General features: G+C 38.3%; 1 long non-coding RNA gene across 1 annotated transcript in view; it reads left to right on the top strand.

The window, feature by feature from the left end:
- LOC143651574 (uncharacterized) overlaps nucleotides 1-26,725 on the top strand; it is a 35,105-nt gene extending 8,380 nt beyond the window's left edge. The window contains exons 2-3 of the long non-coding RNA XR_013160049.1: nucleotides 24,555-24,698; nucleotides 25,195-26,725. This is a non-coding gene — a long non-coding RNA (uncharacterized LOC143651574). The remainder of the gene's footprint in view (nucleotides 1-24,554; nucleotides 24,699-25,194) is intronic.
- The last annotated feature ends 617 nt before the right edge of the window (nucleotides 26,726-27,342 follow it).

Raw genomic sequence — 27,342 nt, 5'->3', positions numbered from 1 at the left:
ACCAAAGTGTAAACTGTGCTGTTTACAAAACGCACAATTTAAATGACAAAGAAAAGTGAAAGTAGAAGGTTAGAAAATTATATTTCATGTAAACATTAACCAAAAGAAAGCTGATGTGGAGATATTAATATTAGAAAAAGTACTATGTATTATGAGAGAAAAAAAGGAATGTTTCATAAGGAAATTCCTAAAAGACAATATGTTTGGCACAACTCCATTCAGTTAGGCCAGGTTATAGCTTGCTAAAAATTTAAAACATAGAAAAACCCAAACACTTAAAAATACAAATATAGTCTCTGTACTTAGAATAACTATAACATAATTGAGCACCTTAGAAAATAGTATCTACCATCTGTAGATTAAACATTTTCCATGTGCCAGACATTGTGCTAAGCATTTCACATCAGCATCTTAATTCATTTCTCATAACACACTTGAGAGATAGATATTAACCTATTTTATACATGAGGCGTTCAGGTTCAAAGACATTAAGTCATTTGTGCAGAATCACAGATTAGTATGTGGCAAAAATTGGATTTGAGCCTAGTCTGTCTTCAGAAACTTCAACTCCACTGCATCCTGAATGAGGTTGAAACCAATTACTATCATTCATTTTAATCATCACATGTCATATATCTGCCTCAGCTGTTGAAGTTTGATAGAGAATACTATATTCCAACATGACAGGTAATGTCTCTGCAGAGAATCTTATGGGCAAGGCAAATACAAGTGGTGGCTGTACCCAAACTAGCTCAGGTTATGACCTGGAGTAGGTCAGCATCTACCCAGTTGAGCAGGGCCTGGGAGTGGCTGAAGCGTCTCAAACCATGTGGGTAGGGCCTTGAAGGGCAGAGTGGAAAGGGAAGCCAGAGATGGTGAACCATGAAAAAAGTCTGCCTACTGTTTCAGAATGAAGAATCCCAGAAGTGAGGCAGGAACAGCATGAGCTGGAGGGATGGAATGGCATCTGAAGGAGGTAACTAATAGAAATCAGAACTAGCAATTGAGGCAAGAGTCAGAACCTAAGGACACAGAGACCCAGACATGGTGTGGCCTGCCCTATTCCACTGCTTTCTCTATTTCATAGAAGAGGGAGGTCACAGAAGTGGAGTGATGATGCACTAAGGTACACTGGCCACAAATCGTGCCCCTATTGAGGAGCTGTAGGTCCTGCCCTACATGGGATGCAAAGAGCTTCCTGTCCAATGGAATGAGAGAAGAGGCCAAGTCATCAGTTAGGAGACCACATGGCAAGAATTGTGGCTAAAGCCAACAGGATAAGATTTTCCAGGGAGGGCTGTCCATGACAGTAGAGCCCAGGATGGAAATCAGGCATGGACTGCAGCACAAAGTCAACCTTGGAGTGTTTGTGCACCCCAGATTCAGATTGAGGCCCCAGGAGCCAAGAGCCTGCCCAGGATGAGAGAGCATGGTCAGACACACCTGGGCACCCTTTTGGACACCACACACTAGGACGGACAGGTACAAACTAGACAACCAGGGTGGCAAGGGACCCACTCCTTCCCCTTCAGAGCTGAAGAAAGGGCAGCTCTCCTAGACATAGTGCGTCCTGGTATGGACAATGGCAGCCAGTTCACGGGTGGTAGCAGATTCTAGAACATATCATAAATAATGAAATTGGCATCTGTATGCCTACCACCCAATTTAAAAAATGAAGCATTCCCGGTTCCTTTGACATCTTCTGTATCTCCTCATAAATCATAACTCTAAATTACATCTCCTTCCTCCATTTCAGAAGTTACTCCTATCCTGAACTTTGGATTAATCATTTCTTGCCTTTTCTTTGTAGTTTTACCATCTAGGCTAGTAGAATTAAACAACATATAGCTTGGTTTTGTCTGTTTTGAAACTATATATCAATGGAACCACATTCTATGTATTCTATGATTTGCTTTTTTTCCCCATCTCAATCCTATGCTTTAAATACCCATTGTTCCAGGGGTAGAAAGCAATAATTTAATATGCTCACAAACCCTGTGGTCAGAAATTCACAGAAGGCTCATGTGGGATGGCTTGTCTCTACCTCACAATGTTTGGGGCCCTCAGCTGGAAAGACTCAAAGCCTGGGGGCTGGTATCATTTGGAGGCTATTGGGAGAAGCAGTCTACCTTGGATCCTGAATGTTCTTGCTGGTTAAACCAAGAATGCAAGGCCTTGACTGCTCTTTATCCAATCCATTTCTCAATATTGTATTTGTAATGTGTAACCTGAAGGGATGAGGTAACTTTTACCACAAGACAAAGAGAAGGCTTGCTTTCACTTTCTATAAAAAACAGTAAATGCCCCAAGCTTGGTAATCCTTTCTTGTAGTTCAACCCACTGAATGTGAAGACATTTATCATGGCCCTTTGTATTGCCCTATTGGGACTTGGGGGTGGGGGTGGGGGAGAAGAACCTGATGCAAACATGAAGTTATAGCTTCATCTTTTGCCATGAAAGCCCTTTGTTTTTGTCCTAGCAGCCTCGTGGCTTCTGCCAGGATCCATGAAACAGTAGCAGTTTAGCTTGTTAGCTTGTAAGTAGGGTAAAATCCCAGGCCCTCTGCTGTTCTTGACAGAGGCATATTCGCTCTTATGCCTTGTGATTGACACTGACTGTTACCTGGAACTCAACTAGGGCAGCTGGCTAAAACATCTACGTATGACCTTCATTGCTTGGGCTTCCTCATAGCATAGTGGTTGAGTTCCAAGAGTGAGCGTCCCAAGGAGCAGAAAATGGTAGAGACAGATTTCTTAAAGCCTGGATCCAGAAAATGGCATAATGTTACTTTCATTGGTTCTATTTGTCAAGCAATCACAGAGTTCAGATTCAAGGGGAGGAGATATATATCCCACCTCTCAAAGGAAGGAGTATCAGTGTTACGTATGGGATAGTGATATATTGATACAGCCATCTTTGGAAAATATAATCAGCCACTGCCTCCCATCCAGCCACAGAAAGTTTTATCTCTTGCATGTAAAAGCCCTTCTCCCCACAAGACCTCCAAGTCACGTCTCTCTTCAACATAAGCTTTAGGTCTTGGGTCTCAGCATATAAATCAGGTACAGGTATGGATGAGGTTCCTCAGGTGATGGTCCTTGAGCACAGCTCCTTGAGTATCATTCCTCTCAATCTGAAGACTTGTGAACCAAAGAGACAAGCTCTCTTCTCCCTACAACCCAACATGCAATGCTGAGACATACTTAGCATAATTGCTATATATACTCCCATTTAAAGAAAGAGGAAACAGGAGACATACAGGAGTCACTGGTCAAGAGCAATTATGAAGTCCAAGCTGGCATACGTTGATTGAACCTTGTTTAATTCTCAGTCTTACTAACTGGAAGTTGTTCACCATAGCTTCTTGCTCTGCCTTCTGGGTTCTTGGTTCAGATCTTTGAATCACCTTTCTTTTTCCGTGGAAAGTAACCCAATAGTAATGAAGCCACTCCCATACAGTGGTGTAAATGGAGGCCACGGGAATAGAAGTATGAAGGTGCTCCTACCACTTCCAGCCAGGAAAGTATCAGTGAAGGCCTAGTAAGGAGCCAGAACTCCAGCCCCACCCAGCAGTAATGAGTGCCCACCCCTACCCCCATCTCTGCATCAACAGTCAATGAGGTTGAGTGGGGAACCTGGACTTCTATCCCCACCTGGAATTAGCAAAGTAGTGCATCCCTTCCTCTGCCAGGACAGTGTCAGAGGAAGGCAACTGAAACAAGGTTTCAATAAGATTCAGAGTCTCTTAATATAATATCCTGTCTAGTAAGAGTTCTCTAGAGAAACAGAACCAACAGGAGATAACTGTAAATATGAGATTTATAATAGTGTCTCACACACCCAGGGGGATGCAAGAGTCCAAAATCTGTAGGGCAGGCCACAAAGCTGAGACTCCAATGAAGGGTCTCGATGAACTCCACAGGAGAGGCTAGTTGACTGAAGAAGTGAAAATTCTGTCTTCTCTCTTAAAAGTCTTCAACAGATTGGATCAAATCCTACTAATTGGATCCTCTCATTGCAGAAGACACACCCTTAGTTGATCATAAATGTAATCAGTCACAGAGGCAATCAACTGACTAATGATTTAATAAACCAGCCTTCTGGTTTATTAAATATCCTTGAAATCTTAATGAAATATCCTTGCATTGACGATTAGGCCAGTGCTTGCCTGATGAGACAACTGGGCGCCATCACCTGGCCAAGTTGACACCTGAACCCAACCATCACATACCCCAAATGTCCAGGTTTCATCAGAAAATCACTTAAAATACCAAGAACCAGGAGGATCTCAAACAGAAAGAAAAACGGCAATGAATAGATAGTTGCCAACACCAAGGAATTATTTGATGAAGATTTTAAAGCAACCATCATAAAATGCTTCATTGAACAATTGTGATGATGCTTGACGTAAATGAGAAGATAAAAAGCTCCAGCAAAGAAATAGACATATATAATTTTTTTTTCTTTCTTTCTTTTTTTTTTTTTTTTTTTGCGTGAGCAGGCACTGGTAATCAAACCCAGGTCTCCAGCATGGCAGGCAAGAACTCTGCCTGCTGAGCCTCTGTGGCCTGGCCAGACATATATATTTTAAAAATGGGAATTTTAGAACTGAAAGTATGATAACTGAAAATTTAAAATTCAGTTTTTTATTGAGTTGAGTAGATGGGGCTAACCAGCAGAATGGAGTGAGCAAGGAAAGAATCTGTGAACTAGAAATAGAACAAAAGAAATTACCCAATCTGAACAACACAGAGAAAATAGACTGAAAAATAAACACAGCCTGAGGACCTGTGGGACTATAACAAAAGATCTAATACTCATATGATTGGAGTCATGGAAGGACAGATGAGCATGTGGGAAGGGATATATTGTGACAGCCATCTCTGGAAAATATAATCTGTCACATGTACTTGATGCATGGAGCTGTAGTTCATTCTATTTTATCACAACAGAGTATTCCATTGTGTGATTAAATCATTATATATTCATTGTACTATAGTTGATGTTTCCATAGTTTCCATTCTTTGTTGTTATAAACAGTAATGCTGTGAGTATTCTGTTCGTGTATCCAGGAGTGGAGTTGCTGGGTCACAGGTTATGTGAACTTTCACCTTTACAAAATAGTGCAAAATTGTTCTCCAAAGTTACTGTACTAATATCTAATCCCAGAGCAGTGTTTGATCGCTGTTCTTCACCAGCACTTTGTTTTCTCAGTCTTTAAGTATTTTTCTAATCTACATGTTATTAAATGGTAGTGTGATTTTATTTGCATTTCTCTTTTTACTAATAAGTTTGAGTATGTTTTCATATACTTAACAGACCATTTGTATTTCCTCTTCTATAAAATACCTGTCCATGCAGTTTATGTTTGTGGAAATTTTTCTATTGGATTGTTTGTTTCTCTAGTTGATTTAGAGTATCTGGGTGCTTTTTTTTATGGTTATATGTGTGAAAAATTCTATTGGGGTTTACTGAAATAGTAATAAAGCTATAGATCAATTGGGGAGAATTAACTATTTTATTGAGCCTTTTTATCCATGAACATAATGTTCTCCACATACTTGGGTCTTCTTATTGCCTTTAAGTAAGGAACTATAATTTTCTACATAAAGGTTTTGCACATCTTTTGTTGAATTTATTCCCAACTACTTAATATTTTTCATTACTGCTGTAAATTTTAAGCAGCATTTTCTTTTTTAAAAAATATTTTTATTATAAAAAACGAACAAACATACAAACATTCTTGACATACACCATTCTTACATGGTTACAATCAATGGCTCAGAATATCAACAACATAGTTGTGTATTCAACACCATGATCACCTTTTTTTTAACATTTGCATCTCTCCAGCAAAAGAAAGTGTTCTACTTTGCTAGCTGCTGGAATGCAATATACCAGAAATGGAATGGCTTTTAAAAGGGGGAATTTAATGAGTTGCTACTTTACAGTTCTAAGGCCGAGAAAATGTGCCAATTAAAACAAGTCTATAGAAATGTCCAATCAAAGGCATCCAGGAAAAGATACCTTGGTTCAAGAAGGCCAATGAAGTTCATGGTTTCTTTCTCATTTGGAAAGGCACATGTGAGCACAGTCAGGGTTCCTCTCTCAGCTGGAAGGGCACATGGCGAACACGGCATCATCTGCTAGCTTTCTCTCCCGGCTTCTGGTTTCATGAAGCTACCTGGGAGGCATTTTCCTTCTTCATCTTCAAAAGTTGCTGGCTCATGGACTCTCTGCTTTGTGGTGCTGCTCTTTCTGAATCGCTCATTCTCCAAAATGTTTCCTCTTTATAGGACTCCACTAAACCAATCAAGACCCACCCAAATGGGTGGAGACATGTCATCCCCTAATCTGGTTTAACAACCACTCTTGACTAAATCACACCATCCCAGGAAATGATCTGATTACAGTTTCAAACATACAGTATTGAATAAGGATTATTTTACCTTTATGAAATGGGATTTTGATTTAAAACATGGTTTTTCTAGGGGGCATGCATCCTTTTAAACCAACACAGAAAGGAAAAAGAAAAAACTCATATATGCCATACCGCTTACTCCTCCCTCTCATTGACCACTAGTATTTCAATCTATTCAAATTATTTTAGTCTTTGTTTCCCCTATTATTTGTCTATTTCTCATCCACATTTTTTACTCTTCTGTCCTTATTAAGGTTGCATTTTCTAACTTTATTTCTGGTGTTTATGAATTCATTTGATTTTTATTTATTGGATATTGAATTTTTGTCCAGTAACTTTGTTAAACTGTCTTTTAAATTTTAATAATTTTCTGGTAGATTGGCCTTACAGGCATTTTTTGGGTGAATGACAAATAGCACTTTATTGAGGTATAATTTACACACAGAAAATACACAAATATTGAGTGTACAGCTTGATGAATTTTATTTTTGTGTATGTGTAACCAATACTCAGCTTAAGACAAAGATCATTACATCCCACCAGAAAATTCCCTTCTGCTCCTGTTCAGTCAATATTCACTCAGGAGCTAGCTACTATTCTGACTTCTATTACCATTGGTTAGTTTTGCCTCTTCTTGCATGTCATAAAAAAGTCATTACGCATTATGAACTTTGTGCCTGGCTTCTTTCACTCAACATACAGGCATACCTTGTTTTATTGTGCTTTGCAGATATTGTTTTTCACAAATTGAAGGTTTGTGGCAACCCTGAATGGAGGAAGCACAATTTTTCCAATAGCACGTTCTCACTTCATGTCTCTGTGTCATATTTTTGTAATTCTTGCAAATTTCAAACTTTTCCAATATAATTATAGCTGTTATGATGATCTATTGTCTATTAACCTCTTTTATTTATTAGTTTTTTAATTGATATATATTATATATTCACATACCATGTAATCATCCAAAGTGTACAATTAGTGGTTCACAACATCATCACATAGCTGTGCATTCATCACCACAATCGACACTTTTTTCTTTTTTGTGAAAGATAACATATATATACAAAAAAGCAATAAATTTCAAAACACATCAGAACAATTAGTTGTAGAACAGATTTCAAAGTTTGGTGTGGGTTACAATTCCACAATTTTAGATTTTTATTTCTAGCTGCTCTAAGATACTGGAGACTAATATAAATACCAATATAATGATTCTGCAATCATACTCATTTGTTAAACCCTACCTTCTCTGTATTACTCTACCATCATTTTTTATCTTTCTCCCACTCTTTAGGGATATTTCAGCTATGCCTCTTGTAACTTTTTCATGTTAGAAGGGGCTGTTGATGATAATAGAGGAAACGGGGTTGGAACTAGTTGGTGTTCTGGAGAGGCTGACCCCTCTGCATTTCAGGACTTATCTGGTCCAGGGACCATCTGTAGTTTTCTGGAAAGTTACCCTAGTGCACGGAATCTTTGTAGAATCTTATATAATATCCTCTGTCTTCTTTAGGATTGGCAGAAATGGTTTTGGTTGGGGTTTGGCAAGTTATGGTAGGTAGCAATATTTAACTGAAACTTGCGTAAGATGACCTCCAGAGTAGCCTCTCAATTCTATTTGAACTCTCTCTCCCACCGATACCTTATTTTTTACTTCTTTTCCCCCTTACGGCATTGTTGATTCCACAGTGCCAAGGTCAGGCTCATTCCTGCCATGGAAGCTTTCACCCCTGGATGTCATGTCCCTCATAGTGGGAAGGGCAATGATTTCACTTGCAGAGTTGGGCTTAGAGAGAGAGTCCACATCTGAACAACTAAAGAGGTCCTCCAGAAGTAACTCTTAGGCATACCTATAGGTGGGCTAAGCTTCTCTGCTACCTACATAAGCTTCACAAGAGCAAGCCTCAAGATCAAGGGCTTGGCCTATTGATCTGGGTGTCTTGAATGTTTGACACAGTATCAGCGTTTCCCTGGTGGTAAAGTTTAATAATTCTGTATTTTTTCTCCCATCCCTCAAGGGAATTTACCAATACTTTTTGATTCTCTGTTGAATATACTCTAGGATATATCCAGGCTAAACAGAATTAAAAGTCATCATTCTTAGCAATACCAATCAAAATCCCAACAACTGGGGTGGGCCGCGGTGGCTCAGCGGGCAAAGTGCTTGCCTGCTATGCCGGAGGACCTCGGTTCGATTCCCGGCCCCAGCCCATGTAACAAAAACGGAAAAACAAAATACAATAAAGCAAGAAAATGTTTGGAAATGTTTCCCTTTCTTCCTTCCTTCCTTCCTTCTATCCTTCCTTCCTTCTCTCTGTCTTTCCTTTAAAAAAAAAAAAAAAAAAAAAAAAAAAAAAATCCCAACAACTTATTTTTCAGAAATAGAAAAACCAATAAGCAAATTTATCTGGAAGGGCAGTGTGCCCCGAATTGCTAAAAACATCTTGAGGAAAAAAAAAGAAACTGGAGGTCTCGCGCTGCCTGACTTTAAGGCATATTATGAAGCCACAGTGGTCAAAACAGCATGGTATTGGCATAAACATAGATATATCGACCAATGGAATCGAATAGAGTGCTCAGATTTAGACCCTCTCATCTATAGACATTTGATCTTTGATAAGGCAGTCAAGCCAACTCACCTGGGACAGAGCAGTCTCTTCAATAAATGGTGCCTAGAGAACTGGATATCCATATGCAAAAGAATGAAAGAAGACCCGTATCTCACACCCTATACAAAAGTTAACTCAAAATGGATCAAAGATCTAAACATTAGGTCTAAGACCATAAAACAGTTAGAGGAAAATGTAGGGAGATATCTTATGAATCTTACAATTGGAGGCGGTTTTATGGACCTTAAACCTAAAGCAAGAGCACTGAAGAAAGAAATAAATAAATGGGAGCTCCTCAAAATTAAACACCTTTGTGCATCAAAGAACTTCATCAAGAAAGTAGAAAAACAGCCTACACAATGGGAGACAATATTTGGAAATGACATATCAGATAAAGGTCTAGTATCCAGAATTTATAAAGAGATTGTCCAACTCAACAACAAAAAGACAGCCAACCCAATTACAAAATGGGAAAAAGACTTGAACAGACACCTCTCAGAAGAGGAAATACAAATGGCCAAAAGGCACATGAAGAGATGCTCAATGTCCCTGGCCATTAGAGAAATGCAAATCAAAACCACAATGAGATATCATCTCACACCCACCAGAATGGCCATTATCAACAAAACAGAAAATGACAAGTGCTGGAGAGGATGCGGAGAAAGAGGCACACTTATCCACTGTTGGTGGGAACGTCAAATGGTGCAACCACTGTGGAAGGCAGTTTGGCGGTTCCTCAAAAAGCTGAATATAGAATTGCCATACGGTATCTACTCAAAGGACTTAAGGGCAAAGACACAAACGGACATTTGCACACCAATGTTTATAGCAGCGTTATTTACAATTGCAAAGAGATGGAAACAGCCAAAATGTCCATCAACAGAAGAGTGGCTAAACAAACTGTGGTATATACATACGATGGAATATTATGCAGCTTTAAGACAGGATAAACTTATGAAGCATGTAATAACATGAATGGACCTAGAGAACATTATGCTGAGTGAGTCTAGCCAAAAACTAAAGGACAAATACTGTATGGTCCCACTGATGTGAACCGACATTCGAGAATAAACTTGGAATATGTCATTGGTAACAGAGTCCAGCAGGAGTTAGAAACAGGGTAAGATAATAGGTAATTGGAGCTGAAGGGATACAGACTGTGCAACAGGACTAGATACAAAAACTCAAAAATGGACAGCACAATAATACCTAATTGTAAAGTAATCATGTTAAAACACTGAATGAAGCTGCATCTAAGCTATAGGTTTTTTTTTGTCTGTCTGTTTGTTTGTTTGTCTTTTTTTTTTTACTATTATTATTATTTTCATTTTTTTCTCTATATTAACATTCTATATCTTTTTCTGTTGTTTTGCTAGTTCTTCTAAATCGATGCAAATGTACTAAGAAATGATGATCATGCATCTATGTGATGATGTTAAGAATTACCGATTGCATATGTAGAATGGAATGATTTCTAAATGTTGGGTTAATTTCTTTTTTTTTCCTTTAATTAATAAAAAAAAAAAGTCATCATTCTTATACTGGGCTCCCTGTGTTTGGATTATTTAAATGATCTGTCCAGACAGGTTGAGTGAGATTATATGCTACAGAAAATTTAGGTCCTGGACAAAATAAACTTTTCTTCCTTTGGTCTCAAAGACTAGATGAAGTTATAAAATATAGGCAATGTCTTCCTTATCCCTGTATTACGAATTAACTTAATCCCAACCTACTTGGCTTCATTCTTATCTCTAAATACCAGGTTACACATATATAAAACAGCTTTCAAAATCCAGAAATAACAATTACCACTCCAGACTAAACGTGACTGCTATAAGAGCTTTTTTCTCATAAGTATTTTCTAAATGAGACCATACAATATTTGCTCTTTTGTTTCTAGCTTATTTTCCCTCACCAAATGTCCTGCAAGTTCATTCACAATGTTGCATGCCTCACCACTTTGCTCCTTTTTGTAGCAGCACAATATTCGATCATATGTATACACCATTATTCGCCAATTTACTTCTTGGTCAGTGCATCCTTTAGCCACCTGCATTCATTGGGCATCACGTATAATGTCCAAAGTCAACAGTCCATCAACACTCTCAATTTTAGATAATTTCATTCTTCCTGAGAGATAGATAACGAACAAATACACCCTCATGAAAAAGAAAATCTAAACCTCCCCTTAACTCTTGGCCCTCCACCAATTATTTACCCCTGGTGTTGTTAGGGTACTGTTGATGTTTTCCTGTTAAATAATAGCCGAAAGCATGCAATAGCAGTTTTCTCCCTATACCTCAAACACATACACTCTTGGGTGACCACGGTGGCTCAGCAGGTTAGAGTGCTTGCCTGCCATGCCTGAGAACCCCGGTTTGATTCCCGGTGCCTGCCCATGTTAAAAAAAAAAAAAACAAAACAAAACATATACACTCTCTATACCTCTGCAGTAGTTCATGCAAGAACTTATTTATATTTGTAGTGTTAATCAGTGGGACACATGGGTCTATACAACCCCTTTCAATCATGTTCACCTTCAATATGGTAATATTATTTATAGTGAGCTGCCTTCACTTCTATCTATTCCCTTACAGTTAAGTTCAACCTCATTATCTAACCATTCACCCCTCTCTAGCTTTTGTGTATCTCTAGGTCCCCTATATTCTGTATTATAAGCCTCTGAGTTTACTGTTACTATTATAAAAGTGGAATCATACAGTATCTATCCTTTTGTGTCTGGCTTATTTCACCCAGCATTCTGTCCTCAGTGCTCATCCATCTTGTCCTGTGCTTCAGGATGTCATTTTGTCTTCCTGCTGCATAATATTCCGTTGTATGTATATACCAATCTTGTTAATCCACTCGTCTATTGATGGGCACTTGTGCTGTTTCCATCTTTTGGCGATTGTGAATAATGCTGCTATGAGCATCAGTGAAAATGTGAAAATGTCTATTTGTGTCACAGCTTTCAGCTCTTCTGTGTATATACTGAGTAGGGGTATTGCCAGGTCATAGGGCAACTTGATATTTAGTTTCCTAAGGAACTGTTAAACTGTCTTCCATAGCATCCTGTGTGTGGTCTATTATCTTTGATGTTACTATTGTCATTGTTTTGGGGTGCCATGAACTGTGCCCATAGAAGACTACAAACTTAATTGAAAAACATTCTTTGGGTTCTGAGTGCTCCACTGACCATCCATTCCCCATCTGTCTCCCACTCTTTGGGCCTCCCTAGTCCCTGAAATGCAATCGTATTGAAATTAGGCCAATTAGTAACCCTACATTGGCCTCCAAGTGAAAGGAAGTCACACATAGCTCACTTTAAATAAAAATCTAGATATGATGAAGCTCAGCAAGGAAGGCATGTAGAAAGCCAAGAAAGGCTGAAAGCTAGGCTTCTTGCACCAAACAGGTAGCCAAGTTGTGAATGCAAAGGAAAAGTTCTTGAAGGAAATTAAAAGTGCTTCTCCCAGTGAACACAAAAATAATAAGAAAGAGAAACAGCCTTACTGCTGATATGGAGAAGGTTTTAGTGGTCTGGACAGAAAATCAAGCCAGCCACAATTTTCCCTTAAGCCAAGGCCTAATCCAAAGCAGGCTGTAACTCTTTTCAATTCTATGAAAACTGAGAGAGATGAGGAAGTTGCAGAAGAAAAGTTTGAAACTAACAGAGGTTGGCTTATGAGACTTAAGGAAAAAATCCATCTCCATAACATAAAAATGCAAGGTGAGATAACAAGTGCTAATGTAGAAGCTGCAGCAAATTATCCAGAGGATTTAGCTAAGATCATTGATGCAGATGGCTACACTGAGCAGATTTTCAATGTAGATGATAGGTTTTTCAGAGCTAGAGAGGAGAAGTCAATGCCTGGCTTCAAAGATCAGAAGGTGACTGTCTTCATTAGGGGCTGTTCTAGTTTGCTAGTTGCCAGAATGCAATATACCAGAAACAGAATGGCTTTTTAAAAAGGGGAATTTAATAAATTGCTAGTTTACAGCTCGAAGGCCGAGAAAACATCCCAATTAAAACAAGTCTATAGAAATGTACAACACAAGCCATCCAGGAAAAGATATCTTGGTTCAAGAAGGTCAATGAAGTTCAGGGTTTCTCTCCCAAGTGGAAAGCCACATGGCAAACATGGTCAGAGTTTCTCTCTCATCTGGGAAGGCATACTGCAAGCACAGTCAGGGTTTCTCTCTCATCTGGAAAGGCACATGGCAAACACAGCATCATCCAGCTCCCCAGAAGACATTTTCCTTCTTCATCTCCAAAAGCCGCTGGCTGGTGGACTCTGCTTCGTGGTGCCGTGGCATTCTCTGCTCTCTCAGATTCTCCCACTTTCTCCAAAAATTTTCCTCTTTTATAGGATTCCAGTAAAGTAATCAAGACCCACCTGGAATGGTGTCTCCACCTAATCCAGTTTAACAACCCCTCTTGATTGAGTCACATCTCCAGGGAGATGATCTAATTAAAGTTTCCAACATACAGTACTAAATAGGGATTGGAAGAAATGGCTGCCTTTACAAAATGGGATTAGGATTAAACCATGGCTTTTTCTAGGGTACATAAATGTTTTCAACCCAGCACAGGAGCTACTGTAGCTGGTGACTTTAAATTTAAGCCTTTGCTCATTTTCAATTCTGAAAATCTTAGGGCCCTTAAGAGTTACGCTAAATCTACTCTGCCTATTCCTGATGTTGTCCTATAGCTCTCTGATGCTCTGCTTTTTTTCTTTCTAGTCTTTTTTTCTCTCTGGATTTTATTTTTGCATACTTTCTTTTCAAATTCACTAATCTTTTTTTTCAGTGTTTAGTCTGCTCTTAATCCCATCCAGTGTATTTTTAATCTCACATATTTAGTTTTTCTTATCTAGTAGTTCAATTTGGATTAAAAAAATAGATTCCATGTCTCTTTGTGCTCTGGCTTTTCTCTAAACTTTGAACACATAGATTATTCTGTCTCAATTTATCTTTCCTTCATTATGGGTCATATTTTCCTACTTTTTCATATGCATGGTAATTTTAGAGTGGATGCCAGTACACTTCACTCCAGGGCTCATTTGGTAATTCCCTTCTGAGGCCTCTGTCTGATACCTGGTTTGTCAGAAGGTCCCACTCTGCTGTTGGGAACATGAATTATTTCTAGCTCTGTGAGTGCTGGTGATTGTTCAGCCTGTCCTTTCTAGTGCTTCTTTCTGCCACCTTGGAAACTGCCTCACGGTTGTGTGCTGATCAGTACACAGCTGAAGACTGCAGTTCCCTACAGCTCTCTTTCTGTTTGCAGCTCTCTCTTCACCGTCTAACTCTCTCCTCTTTAGTATTTGGTCTTGCAAATTTTAGCCACCATGGCCTCCCCCCAAATTCTCAATTCTTCCTCATCAACTCTGATATAAAAATAATGTACAGGTTTTTGCATGGGTATATGTTTTCATTTCTCTTGATAAATATCTAGGAGTTGTCAGATTGCTTGGTCATATGGTGTTTGTTAACTTTATAATAAACTGCCAAATGGTCTTCCAAAGTGACTGTACCATTGTACAATTCCACCCAGTAACATATGAGAATTCCAGATGCTGTTCATTTTCCCCATTTTTCTTTTAGCCACTCCCATAAGTGTGTAATATTATCTTGTGGTTTTAATTTGCATTTCACTAATGACTTACGAAAGCAAACATCTTTTGATATGCTACTTTGCCATCTGCTTATCTTCTCTGGTGAAGTTTCTTTTAAAATCTTTTCCCCATTTTTTAAGATGGGTGTATGCTGGTTTGAAATGGTTATGTACCCCAGAGAAACCACGATCTTTTGCGGGGGGGGCTGCATTATCTGGGAATCAAACCTGGGTCTCCTGCATAAGCCATGTTCTTTTAATCCAATCTTGTGGGGGCAGACCAGTTATTTAGTGTGGGACCTTTTGATTGGATTGTTTCCATGGAGCTGTGACACCACCCATTCAAGGTGAGTCTTAATCCATTTACTGGAGTCCTTGAAGAGAGCTCACTCGTGGCCAGGAGGAGCCAGACAGAAATACCCCATGTGCTAAGCAAGGACTTACAGAAAAAGCCAATGAAATCCAGTTTGTCCCAGAGAAGCTAAGTGAGGGCCCACAGATGCCTGAGAGAGAGCCACTGGAATCAGAAATTAGAAACAAAAAACCAGGAGCAAGGGCATGAGACGCAGCCATGTGCCTTCCCAGCTGACACAGGTGTCCTGGATGCCAGTCTCTTTTCATCAGAGAAGGTATCCTCTTGTTGGTGCCTTAATTTGGACATTTTCACAGGCTTAGAATTGTAACTCATAACTTAATAAATTCCCTTTGTAAAAGCCAATCCATTTCTTATGTATTATGTTCTGGCAGCTTTCGCAAACTGAAACAGTGTTTTTGTTGTTGTTGTTTGTTTGTTTGTTTGCTTTTCCCTTATGAGTGAGGATTTTTAAAAGCAGGTATAATTTACATCCCATTAGTTCACCCAGTTTAATTGTAAGTTGTATAAGTAGTACCACGACATAGTTTTAGAAAACCTAAAAGTCCCTCTTGTGCCCATATGAAGTTGATCCTTGCTCCCACTCAAGGCTGTAACTCCTGATCTGCTTTATATATTTACAGTTACATTTTCTAGAATTTTATATAAATGGAATTATACAAAATTCAGTATTTTGATTCTGTTTTCTTTAATCTAGCGTAATGCTTTTTTAAAAATATTTTTATTGTAAACAACTAACAAACACAAACATTCTTGACATATAAACATTCTTGACATGGTTACAATCAATGGCTCACAATATCATAAGTTATGTATTCATCACCATGATAATTTTTTTTGAACATTTGCATCTCTCTAGCAAAAGAAACAAAAAAGAAAAAAGAAAAAACTCACACATGCCATGCCCCTTACCCCTCCTTTTTGTTGACCACTTGTATTTCAATCTACTCAATTTATTTTAACCTTTGTTCCCCCATTATTTGTTCATTTTAATCCATATTTTTACTTATCTGTCCATGCCTATGCCAGTTTGAAAGAATGCATGTAACCTAGAAAACCCATGTTTTCATCTTATTCACATTTTGTAAAGGCAGCCATTTCTTCTAATCCCTATTCAGTACTGTATGTTGGAAACTCTAATTAGCTTATCTCCATGGAGATGTGACTCAGTCAGTGTGGCTGTCAAATCTGATTAGGTGGAGACTTGTCTCCACCCATTCCAGCTGGGTCTTGACTGGTTTTACTGGAATCCTTTAAAAGAAGAAGCTCTTTGGAAAAAAGCTAGAGAACGACAAGAGAGAAAACTATGAGATTCTGAGAGAGCAGAGAATGACATAGCCATGAGAAGCAGAGTCCACCAGCCAGCGACCTTTGGAAATGAAGAAGGAAAACACCTCCTGGGGAGCTTCATGAAAGGAAGCCAGGAGAGAAAGCTAATAGATGATGCCATGTTCGTCACATGCCTTTCCAGACGAGAGAGAAACCGTGACCATGTTGGCCATGTGCCTTCTCACTTGAGAGAGAAACCCTGAACTTCCTTAGCCTTCTTGAATCATGGTATCTTTCCCTGGATGCCTTAGATTGGACATTTCTATAGACTTGTTTTAATTGAGACATTTTCTTGGCCTTAGAACTGTAAACTTGCAACTTATTAACTTGCCCTTTTTAAAAGCCTTTCTGTTTCTAGTATGTTGCATTCTGGCAACTAGCAAACTAAAACAATACCCTAGATAAAAGAAGCACCAGACACAAGGTTTTCTCAATCACATAGTCACATTGTTAAAGCTTTATCATTATACAGTTATCTTCAGGAAACATGGCTACTGGCACACAGCTCTACAGTTTCAGGTACTTCCCTCTAGCCACTCTAATACACTATAAACTAAAAAGGGGTTATCTATATAATGTGTAAGAATAACCTCCAGGATAACCTCTCAACTCTATTTTGAAATCTCTCAGCCACTGACACTTTATTTTGTTTCATTTCTCTCTTTCCCTCTTTTGATCAAGAAGCTTTTCTCAATCCTTGATGCTAAGTCCCAGCTCATCTCAGAATTTCTGTCCCATGTTGCCAGGGAGATTTACACCCTGGGAGTCATGCCCCACATAAAGCAGGGAAGGCAGTGAGTTCACTTGCCATGTCAGCTGAGAAAGATAGAGGTCACATCTGAGCAACAAAAGAGGTTCTGTGGGGGTGACTCTTAGGCCTAATTTTAAGTAGGCTTTGTCTGTCCTTTGCAGGGATAAGTTTCATAAGAGCAACCCCCAAGATTACTGACTCAGCCTTTTGATTTGGTTGGCCCCGCTGCTTGCAAGAATATCAGGAATTCTCCTAATGGGGAACTTGAATTTCCCCCCTTTCTCCCCAATCCCCCAAGGGAACTTTGCAAATACTTCTTCATTCACTGTTCAAATCACTCTGGGATTTATTGGGGCATCACACTAAACTGGACAAACCAACAAAATCTCATAGCATAATACTTTTGAGATTCATGGATATTATAGTTTTACTAATAGTTTGTTTCTCTTTTATTGCTTACTTGTTTTCCATTATAAGAATATACTTCATTGCATTTGTCCATTCACAAGATGATAGACATTTGGATTTTAACTGGGTTTAGGCTATTATTAATAATGACACTATGAATATTCACATACACATCTTTGTGTGAATGTATGTTTTAATTTCTCTTGAGTAGACATGTAGGAGTGGAATTGCTAGGTGGTGTGATAAGTATATGTTTAACTTTTAAAGCATTATTCTTTGGTGAAATATCTATTCAACCTTTTATCCACTTTTAAATTGGATCATTTGTCTTTCTATTGTTGAGTTGTAAGTTCTTTATATCCTCTAGATGCAAGTTCCTTACAGATGCATGATTTGCAAATATTTTACCCCAGTCTATGACTTGTATTTTCATTTTCTTAATGGTATCTTCTGAGGAGCAAAATATTTTCAATTTAAACAAGTCCAGTTGATGAGTTTTCTTTTTTAAGAAACATGTTTACACTGTCATGTCTAAGAAATATTGGTTGCAATGATTTTCTCCCTAAGTTATTCTATATGCTTTACTGTTGTAGGTATTAAATTTAGATCTATTACTCATTTCGGGTTTTGTTTTTGGTGTGAAACATTAATCTAAGTTTGTGGGAGTTTTTTCTTTTTTTTTTTTATGTCAATGAGCAATTATTCCAGTAGTTTTTGTTGAAAAGACTTCTCCCAAATTGAGTTGCCTTGACAGCTTTGATGCCAATAAATTCACTATAATGTAAGAGTTTATTTCTGAACATAATCTGTATGTGTATGTGTATGTGTGCACTAATGCCACATTGTTTCGATTATTGGAGCTTTATAGGAAATTTTAAAAATAATTTACTTATATTTAATTGCAGTAAAATTACTTAACATAAAAATCATTTTAATCATTTTAAGTTGACAGTTTGTTGTCATTAAGCACATTGACAGTACTATACAACTTTCACCACCATCTAATCCTAGATGATTTTCATCATCTCAAACCAATACTCATACTCATAGAGCAATAACTCCCCATATAGCAATAAACTCCCTCCTTCACCTCTGATAACCACTATTCTGCCTTCTGTCTCTATGAATTTGTTTTTTTTAAGTATTTCATGTTAGAGAAATCATACAATATTTTTCCATTTGTGTCTGGCTTATTTCACTCAGCATGTTATCTTCAAGGTCCAAACAAGCTATAGCATGTACCAGCACTTCACTTATTTTTATGGCTGAATAATAGTTCATTGTATGGATACAACACATTTTGTTTATCTAGTCATCTGTTGATGGATACTTGTGTTCTTTCCACCTTTTGTCTACTGAGAATAACATGGCAAGGAACATGGGTATATAAATATGTTTGAGTACCTGCTTTCAATTCTGTTGGGTATATACCTAAGAGTTGCCAGGTCATGTGGTAACTCTGTGTTTAACTTTCTGAGGAACCACCAAGCTGTTTTCCACAGTGCTGCATCATTTTACAATCCCAGTAACATGTATCAGGGTTCCTATTTATCTATATCCTCACTAACACTTGTTATTTTCAGTTTAAATAACAGCCATCTGTGCCGGTTTAAAACTATTATGTACTCCCAGAGAATGTTTTATTCCTGATCCAATCTTGTGGGGCCTAAACTATTATTTAGGATGGGAAACTTTGATTGGATTGTTTCCATAGAGATGTTACATACCTAGTTGTGGGTGTGGCCTTTTGATTAGGTGGAGATGTGACTCCACCCATTCAAGGTGGGTCTTGATTAGTTTACTAGAGTCATTTAAAAGGGGAAATTTTTTTGAGAAACCTCGGATGTAGATGCTTAGAGAACAGTTGCTTCAGAGCTAACAGAGACATTTGGAAATGCAAAACCCAGTAGATGTTGCCATGTGCCTTTCCATGAGATGCTCAGCAACCCAGTATCTGGAGAGAGCCCAGGGAAGCCAAGAGGTAAAACCCAGCCCCAGAGAAGTCAAATGAGCAACCTCCATAGGAAACAGGCCAAAAGCAACAGAGTCCAGGAGCAAGGGAAAAGCAGATGACAGCCGCTTGCCTTCCCAGATGACAGAGGTGTTCTGGACGGCATCAACCTTTCTTGAATGTAGGTAACTTCTTATTGGTGCTTCAATTTAGATATTTTCATGCCCTCAGAACTTTAAACTTGTAACTTAATAAATACCCTTTATAGAAGCCATTCCATTTCTGGTATATTGTATTCTGGCAGCTTTAGCAAACCAAAAACATCATCCTAATGGGTGTGAATTGGTATCTCATTGTAATTTTAATTTGCATTTATTTAATGGGTAATGATGTTGAGCATCTTTTCATATACTTATTGGCCATGAATATCTTCTTTGGAGAAATGTCTTCAAATCTTTTGCCTATTTTAAAATTGAATTGTTTATCTTCTTGTTGTTGAGTTGTAGGAGTTATTTATATATTCTAGATAGTAAACTTATCAGATATATAATTTCCAAGTATTTTACACTATTCTGTAGGTTGTCTTCACTTTCTTTTTGTTGTTGATGTTTTTTGTCTTCACTTTCTTGATAATGCCCTTTGATGCACGAAAGATTTTAATATTGATGAAGTCAATTTTATTTATTTTTCTTTTCTGCTTGTACTTTTTTGTATAAATTTTTAAAATACATTGTCTACCACAAGGTTCTGAAGATATTTTCCTTTGTTTTCTTCTAAGAGTTTTATAGTGTTAGCTCTTATATTTAAGTTATTGATCCATTTTGAATTAATCATTGTATATGGTGAGAGATAGGAGTCCAAATTCATTATTTTGCATGTGTATTTCCAGATGTCCCAGTACCATTTTTTGAAGAAACTATTCTTTTCCCATTGAATAGACTTGATACCCTTGTTGAAAATCAGTCAGCCATACATGTGTGGATTTATCTTTGGACTTTCAATTCTAATCCATTGGTTTATACATCTGTCCTTATGCCAGTACCATGATGCATTTTCTTTCTTCAATATTTTTACTGACTAATCTTCACACACATACAGTCCATACATGGTGTATGGACACTATAATTTGATGGATGAATATGACTGCTGCATCATTTTATTGATGTTTCTTTGGTCTTTAGTGTTTTGGAGGAACAGTCATAGGATAAATGTTCCCATTTCCATAAGGAGAAATTGTAATGAATACCGGGGTCACTGGACCCAAGCAGTTTTGAAAACCTGCAGAGCAAATTCCATTATATATCAAAGCCTGAATTCATTTATCCTCAGGGCTTGAGAATGTGGTAGTCCCATGCTTTCCAAGGGCCTACACAGTGGTCCTCCTCTCTCCAAACACTGGGGTGAGGATTGCAACCTTGGAGACATTGGGAAGACCACCTTTTTCTTGGCTCCACCCTCTCCAAGCATTGGGGCAGCACCCGGGCTTTCTTTCATCTGCAGACCACATGCTGAACCCTCTCAGAAAAATCCAGTGGCAGCAAAGCTCTCCCCAATCCCTAAAGAATGTGCTCCACCCTCTCCAAAGCCTGGGGTACCAAAACTCTTCCTGAACATTGAGGTGGAAGGCCTGCCCGCTGCTCTCAGGGCAAACTCACCCTCTCCAAGTACATGGGTGGGCTCATTCTCCTGGCCCAAGTTTTCTTGGCTTCAGATCTTAGTTTCCATCATTTTACCCTAGAAGTTATTTTTCATTCAGTTTGTTCCTTTTCTGTTCCTTTTAGTCCAGACTGGCAGCGATGCCATTTACAGAGATCCCACAATACTCTTGCTCATTTTCTATGTTGCTTTTCTACGCAGTATACTGGGATCATACCCATCAGATAATATGATCATCCATAAATCCTTTCTGGATAACTCCATTTCCAGTTCAGGCTTGTTCTGTAATTGCTGACTGGTTCCATGTTCGGTTAAATCCTCATGTGGAGCTCTATTCTCTGGGGTCTCCTTTCCTGGAAACCCCGAGTTTTCCAGACCATCAATTTCTGGTTTCTTTGTACCCAAGAATTCAGTTCTAAACTTATCTCTTTCCTGTCACATTTTACTATTAGCTGCAGGGAGCAGCCAGGTTGCATTTTCCACATTTAGTTTGGAAATCTCTTCAGGTAAGTACCACAGCTTACCACTTTAAAATTCTACTTGCCATGCAAAATAAGGACATAATTTGGCCAGATTCTCTGCCACTTTAAAACAAGAATCACCTTTCTTCCAGTTTACAATACATTCATCATTTCTGTCTAAAACCTCATCAGAGGTATTTTTAGAGTCCACATTTCTACCAACAGTCTCTTTAAAGTATCTTAGGCCTTCTCTATCAAGCTCCTCACAACTTTCAAGAATCTTCCCATTACCCATTAAAAAACCATTCCAACATGTTTGGGTATTTGCAAACCACAGTACCCCACTTCTCTGGTACCAAAATCTGTTGGGGTTTGTTAATGCTGCCAGAAAAGCAATATACCAGAAGTGGGCTGGCTTTTATAAAGGGAATTTATTAAGTTACAAGTTTACAGTTCTAAGACCATAAAAATGTCCAAACTAGGGCATCCAGAAAAAGATTACTTAACTCAAGTTATCTGGGATAACTTGATCTGGGAAGACAAGTGGCTTGCCTCTGCTGGTCTTTTCGCTTGTGATTTCAAAATCATTTCCCCAGGGACATTTCCTTTCTGCATGTACAGAGGTTTCTGTGTCAGCTCTGAAGCTTTTTTCCAAAATGGTTTCCTCTTAAAGGACTCCAGTAAGCAACCCCATCTTGAAGGGGTGGAGATACATCTCCATGGAAACCACCTAATTTAAAGGTCCTACTCACAATTGTGTGAGTCACATCTCCATGGAAACAGCTTAATCAAAAAGATCCCACCAAGCAAAATTGAAGCAAGATTAAAGAACACGGCTTTTCTGGGATACACAACAGTTTCAAATTGGCACATGATTTTTGTGTGTTTATTTTATACCCTACAACTTTGTTGAATTCATTTATTAGTTCACTCAATCAGTGCAGAGAAAGCATTTGTCAAATTCCAACACCCTTCCATGATAAAAGCACTCAGCAAACTAGGAGGAAGAGGGAATTTTCTCAACATGATAAAGGGCATCTATAAGAAACTCACTTTTAACATCATACTTAATATAATTATCAATATGATTCAATTTATGTCAACCCATTTTGCTATTTTTCCTCTACATCTCATGTCATTTTTGTCCCTCTTTTCTCCTTTACTGGTTTTGTGTGGGTTAACTATTTTTAGTGTTCTATTTTAATTTCTCTGTTGATTTGTGTTCTAATTATTTCTTTAAGTTATTTTCTTAGTAGTTCTTGAAGATTGAAATCCTAATACATCAGTGTCTACTTTTATATTGTTTTAACTCTCCTAAAATAAAGCAACTTTGCTCCAATATTTCTCCATTTTCTCTTTTTCTGTTATTATTATATAATTACATATTTTATAAATCTAACAATATATTATAATTATTTGTTTAATATTTTGAAAAAGAAGATAAGAAAAGAGAAAAATATAACTAGTCTTTTATATTTGCCTAAATACTGATTATTTCCAATCCTATTCATTTCTTCTTTTGGATTTGTTACCTTCTGTTGTCATTTTCTTTCTCCTGGAAGGACCTACTTTATGATTTCTAATTGTGTGGGGCTCATTGTAACAAATTCTCTTGATGTTTATCTAAGAATGTCTTTATTTTCACTTCATTTTTAAAGAATAATTATTTTGGTAGTAGAATTGTTGATTGATGTGTTTTTCCCGTTAGCACTTGTAACATGTTCTCTCACTGCCCTCTGACCTCCATTGTTTCTGAGAAGTCAGCCATTATTTGTATTGTTTCCTTATACGTGATGAATCATTTTCTCTTCCTGCTTTCAAGATTTTCTGCCTCCATCAGTTTAACTATGACGTGCTTTGTTGTAGATCCCAGTATATTTACCCTACTTTGGATTCACTGAGTTTCGTGGTTCTGTACATTAAGGTGTTTCATCAAATTTGGGATGTTTTCAGCCATTATTTCTTTAAAAACTTTTTCTTACCCCCTTCTCTCACAAATCTCCTTCTGAGACTTTGAGTACATATATGTTGATATTCTTATTGTTGTACCACAGGTCTCTAAAACTGTGTTCATTTTTATTTGGTCTTTTTTTCTCTATGTACTTCAGATTGGATAATTTCTATCAATCTTTTTTCAAGTTCACCATTTCTTCTACTTCAAATCGCTGTTAAGCCTTTACAAGGGTTTTTAAATTTCCATTATTGTAGTACTCGGCTCTAGAGTTTCCATTCCATTTTTTTCTTATTTTAACATACAAGTTTTTATATTTTATTCAGTATTTTTAGGCATTTCCTACCAGGAGGGATTTCTTTATTCAAGTAGTCTGTATATTGCCAGAAACAGAAGTAAATTGTTATTTTCAAGATACTTATATTTGTACTCATTATTCCTTTCAAAATTTGCTGAGTATTGAAATCAAGCACCCCATTCTGGAGTTCCCAGGATCCAACTTTGTGTTCTGTTTTGAAAAACAGGCCAGTCAATAATAATAATAATAATAATAATAATAATAATAACAACAACAACAACTAAGCTACTATTTTTTTTTAACACTTCCAGTATGTCAGGCACTGTGCTGAGACCTTTATAGACATTATCTCAATGCACCTTCACAGCCTCTTAAGGATTGTCACTCTGGTTCCTGTTTTACAGATGTGGAAACTAAGGCTGAGGGAGGTCACAGAAGATCACACAGTGTTTAGCAAGCCAGGATTTAGTACAAAGTTCCCCCATTTTCATGAACAGTATACCTCTCTGTGGATAAGCATCTCCTTTCTGCAGACCTCCCAAAACACACGCTCAACTTAAAGGAGAGTTTAAGCCCCAAAAGCTCCATTGTCTCTTGGCAGCTGACTGGGAGTGGGCTAGCTGAGCTCAAGGCAGCCTGTAGGTACATAGAATGTTCCTCTCTAGCCAGGAAACCTGCATGTACCCCTGATAAGCCTTTGAAGGTCAATTCTAGCAAATTTTAATTCCACAGGCAAATCCTGGACCTATCAACCTTGAAGACTGGTTTCTGTCTATGCTGGACCTCTGGAGAAGTGGATGGGGTATACAGACCCAGGAAGGGGGATATAGAGGAAAAGCCAGCCGCCCTTCCAACCAAGCTTGAGGGTCCATACTGGTGAGCATTTCACTCTTCTTAGTTTGATATAGTTGAGTTAAAAAAGCAAAGTTCAGCCTATAGGCTGGAAAATCAGAGTATAGGGCTCCGGGCTGAAAGATGTATGTAGGGAGGGGGGAAGGGGAGGTGTAAATCACTTGGAGGCTGGGGGAATTACAGCATGGCTGGGATAATCCTCTGGCTTTCGGGTTTAGGAAGAGATTTTCAGAGTTCCTATGAATATGTGAATATATTTAAAACCATAGAACCTTACTCTCCACATGGGCAAAGACCTTGGAGAAGGTCAACATCTCATTTTACAGGTAACTAAACTGAGGTCCAGAAACCAGTGGCCTAGTGAAGGAGCCCAGACTCCAATGCAGGTCATCTCATTGTCAGGGCAGTATCGATTCTCCTCATCTGCACTGCCTCTGTATGTTCCTGTACGGATGTGGCTGCAAGCCACCATGTGTGTGAATATGTATATTAATTCGCGTGCATATGCTTTGTGTTCCAGGAATGAAAGCAGAAGTATTGGGGAGGAAGGGTTATAGTACCAGGCTAAGCAGACCGCAACAAGAAGACAGTCATCCTCTTTGGGTCCAACTCATATTTGGAGAAGCCAGGAACTTTTGCATGCACAAGCACTAAGGGAGAAAAGTGACCCTGGGTTTACTGACCCACATTATGCTATCTACCATGTGGAAGCTTGAGACTGGCTGAAGACTTGGGAGCACCATTTATTCTCAGCCTCCGCATAGCCACCTGCAATGACAACATACATCCCTTCCTGTGTGCTGGGGCTGCACTGCTAAAGTCCCCAAAGCCCTGTAGGATGGCCAGAGATGTCTGTCCTCCCTCCAAGTCTTCTCTGACCACTCTTTTCTTCTGGATCCCATGCCCTTGTCATTTCAGGAGGAGGCTTGTCTTTCACGTGGGCCTTAAGCCTACAGAGGCAAAATTCACTTTTTTTCTTTTGGCTCCTACAGACCTGACATTTATGGAGGATGTATTGATAAATGTGTAATGAAATCAGAATGATTGATAAATATGCACTGTAATGGAATGAAAAGATAGCAAGTAGAGCTGCAAGGTCACAGACGTGCCTCTTCTTCAAGTATCTCAGCCTCAATGTCTAATCCTTAATCTGCTCTTTCTTCTCTTTGAGGAAGTGGCATCTCTATCCATGTAGCTCTGCAAGTCATAAAACTGGAAGTACATACTTTTTGCCACCTCTGACAGTCAGTCAATCACTGTGGTAAGTTCAATTATGTATCCAAGAAAAAAGACACAAGTTCTTAAGCTTAATTCTTTCTGATGAATATGAACCTATTATACATTTAACCTCCTAAAAGTGTTATTTGTGGCCTAACTGAATGAGTTTGGGCCTTAATCCTGTTACTAAGGGCTTTATGAAGAAAGAGCCACATGAAGGAGTAGAAGCTGAGGTTAATGGAAACCAGAAAAGAAGGGGGAGGAGGACATCTCCATGTGATGGGAAAGACAAGGCACCCCAAGGATTGCAAGCCAGCTAGAAGATCCCAACTCTAAGAGAAAGCAAACCTTCTAGCCTCCGAAACTGTGAGCCAATAAATTCCTATTTACACCAACCCATTGTATGGCATTTGTCTTAGCAGGCAGAAAATAAGACAAATAATAATCATCTTAGCAGGCAGCAAAAGAAGGCAATCACTAAACACTGCTGATATAAAAATGCCTCTGAAAAGGTGGAAAACTCAAGTGTGGGATAAGAAATAAAACAGATGAGTCCTAAAACATCCCTGTCAAGTTCTATAACTCAACAACAAAGAGACAAACAATCTGTGATGGTTTGGAGGTTTTATGGACCCCAGAAAAGATCATGTACTTAAAGCTAATCCATTCCTATGGATGTAGACCTATTGTAAGTGGAACTTTTTGATTAGGTTTTTCAGTTGAGGCATGCTTTGGGTGGGTCTAAATCCTCTTATGGAGTCTTTTATAAAAGATGAAATTCAGAGATGCACACTGAGAAGTTGATACAGAAAAAGCCATAGAAACACAGAGAGAGAAGCTGAGAGAGAACATGTGGAAAACAAAGAGAAACTACCAAAAACAGAGGAAGCACTGAAGCCAGAAGTTGGCAACAACATAACCTGGGAGAGAAGAAAGAGACCAGCAGATATCGTCATATGCCTAGCCATATGACAGAGGAGCTCATAGCCATCTTTTGGGAAGAAAGCATCACCTGTTGATGCCTTGATCTGGATATTTTCACAGTCTCAGAACTTGTAATTTAATAAATTCCTGTGGTAAAAGCCAACCCATTTCTGGTATACTGCATTTCATCAGCTTTACCAAACCAAAACACAAGCCAAGTTAAAAATGGGTAAAAGACTTGAATAGACATTTCTCCAAAGAAGATATAGAAATGGCCAAAAGCACATGAAAAGGTGTGCAATGCCATTAGCCTTTAGGGAAATGCAAATCAAAATTACAATGTTTCATTCACATTTCACACCCACTAGAATGGCTACTACTAAAAAAGAGCAAAATTACAAGTATTGGAGAAGATGTGGAGAGATACGAACACTCATTCATTGCTGGTGCACTATAAAATAGTGCAGATGCTGTGGAAAACAGTTTGGCAGTTCCTCAGAGTTGAGTATAGAATTACCATATGACT

The sequence above is a fragment of the Tamandua tetradactyla genome, chromosome 12, assembly GCF_023851605.1.
Source record: "Tamandua tetradactyla isolate mTamTet1 chromosome 12, mTamTet1.pri, whole genome shotgun sequence".
Classification (NCBI taxonomy): Eukaryota; Metazoa; Chordata; class Mammalia; order Pilosa; family Myrmecophagidae; genus Tamandua; species Tamandua tetradactyla.
The sequence above is the reverse complement of the archived record's forward strand: the minus strand, read 5'-3'. Positions and strand labels throughout refer to the sequence as shown.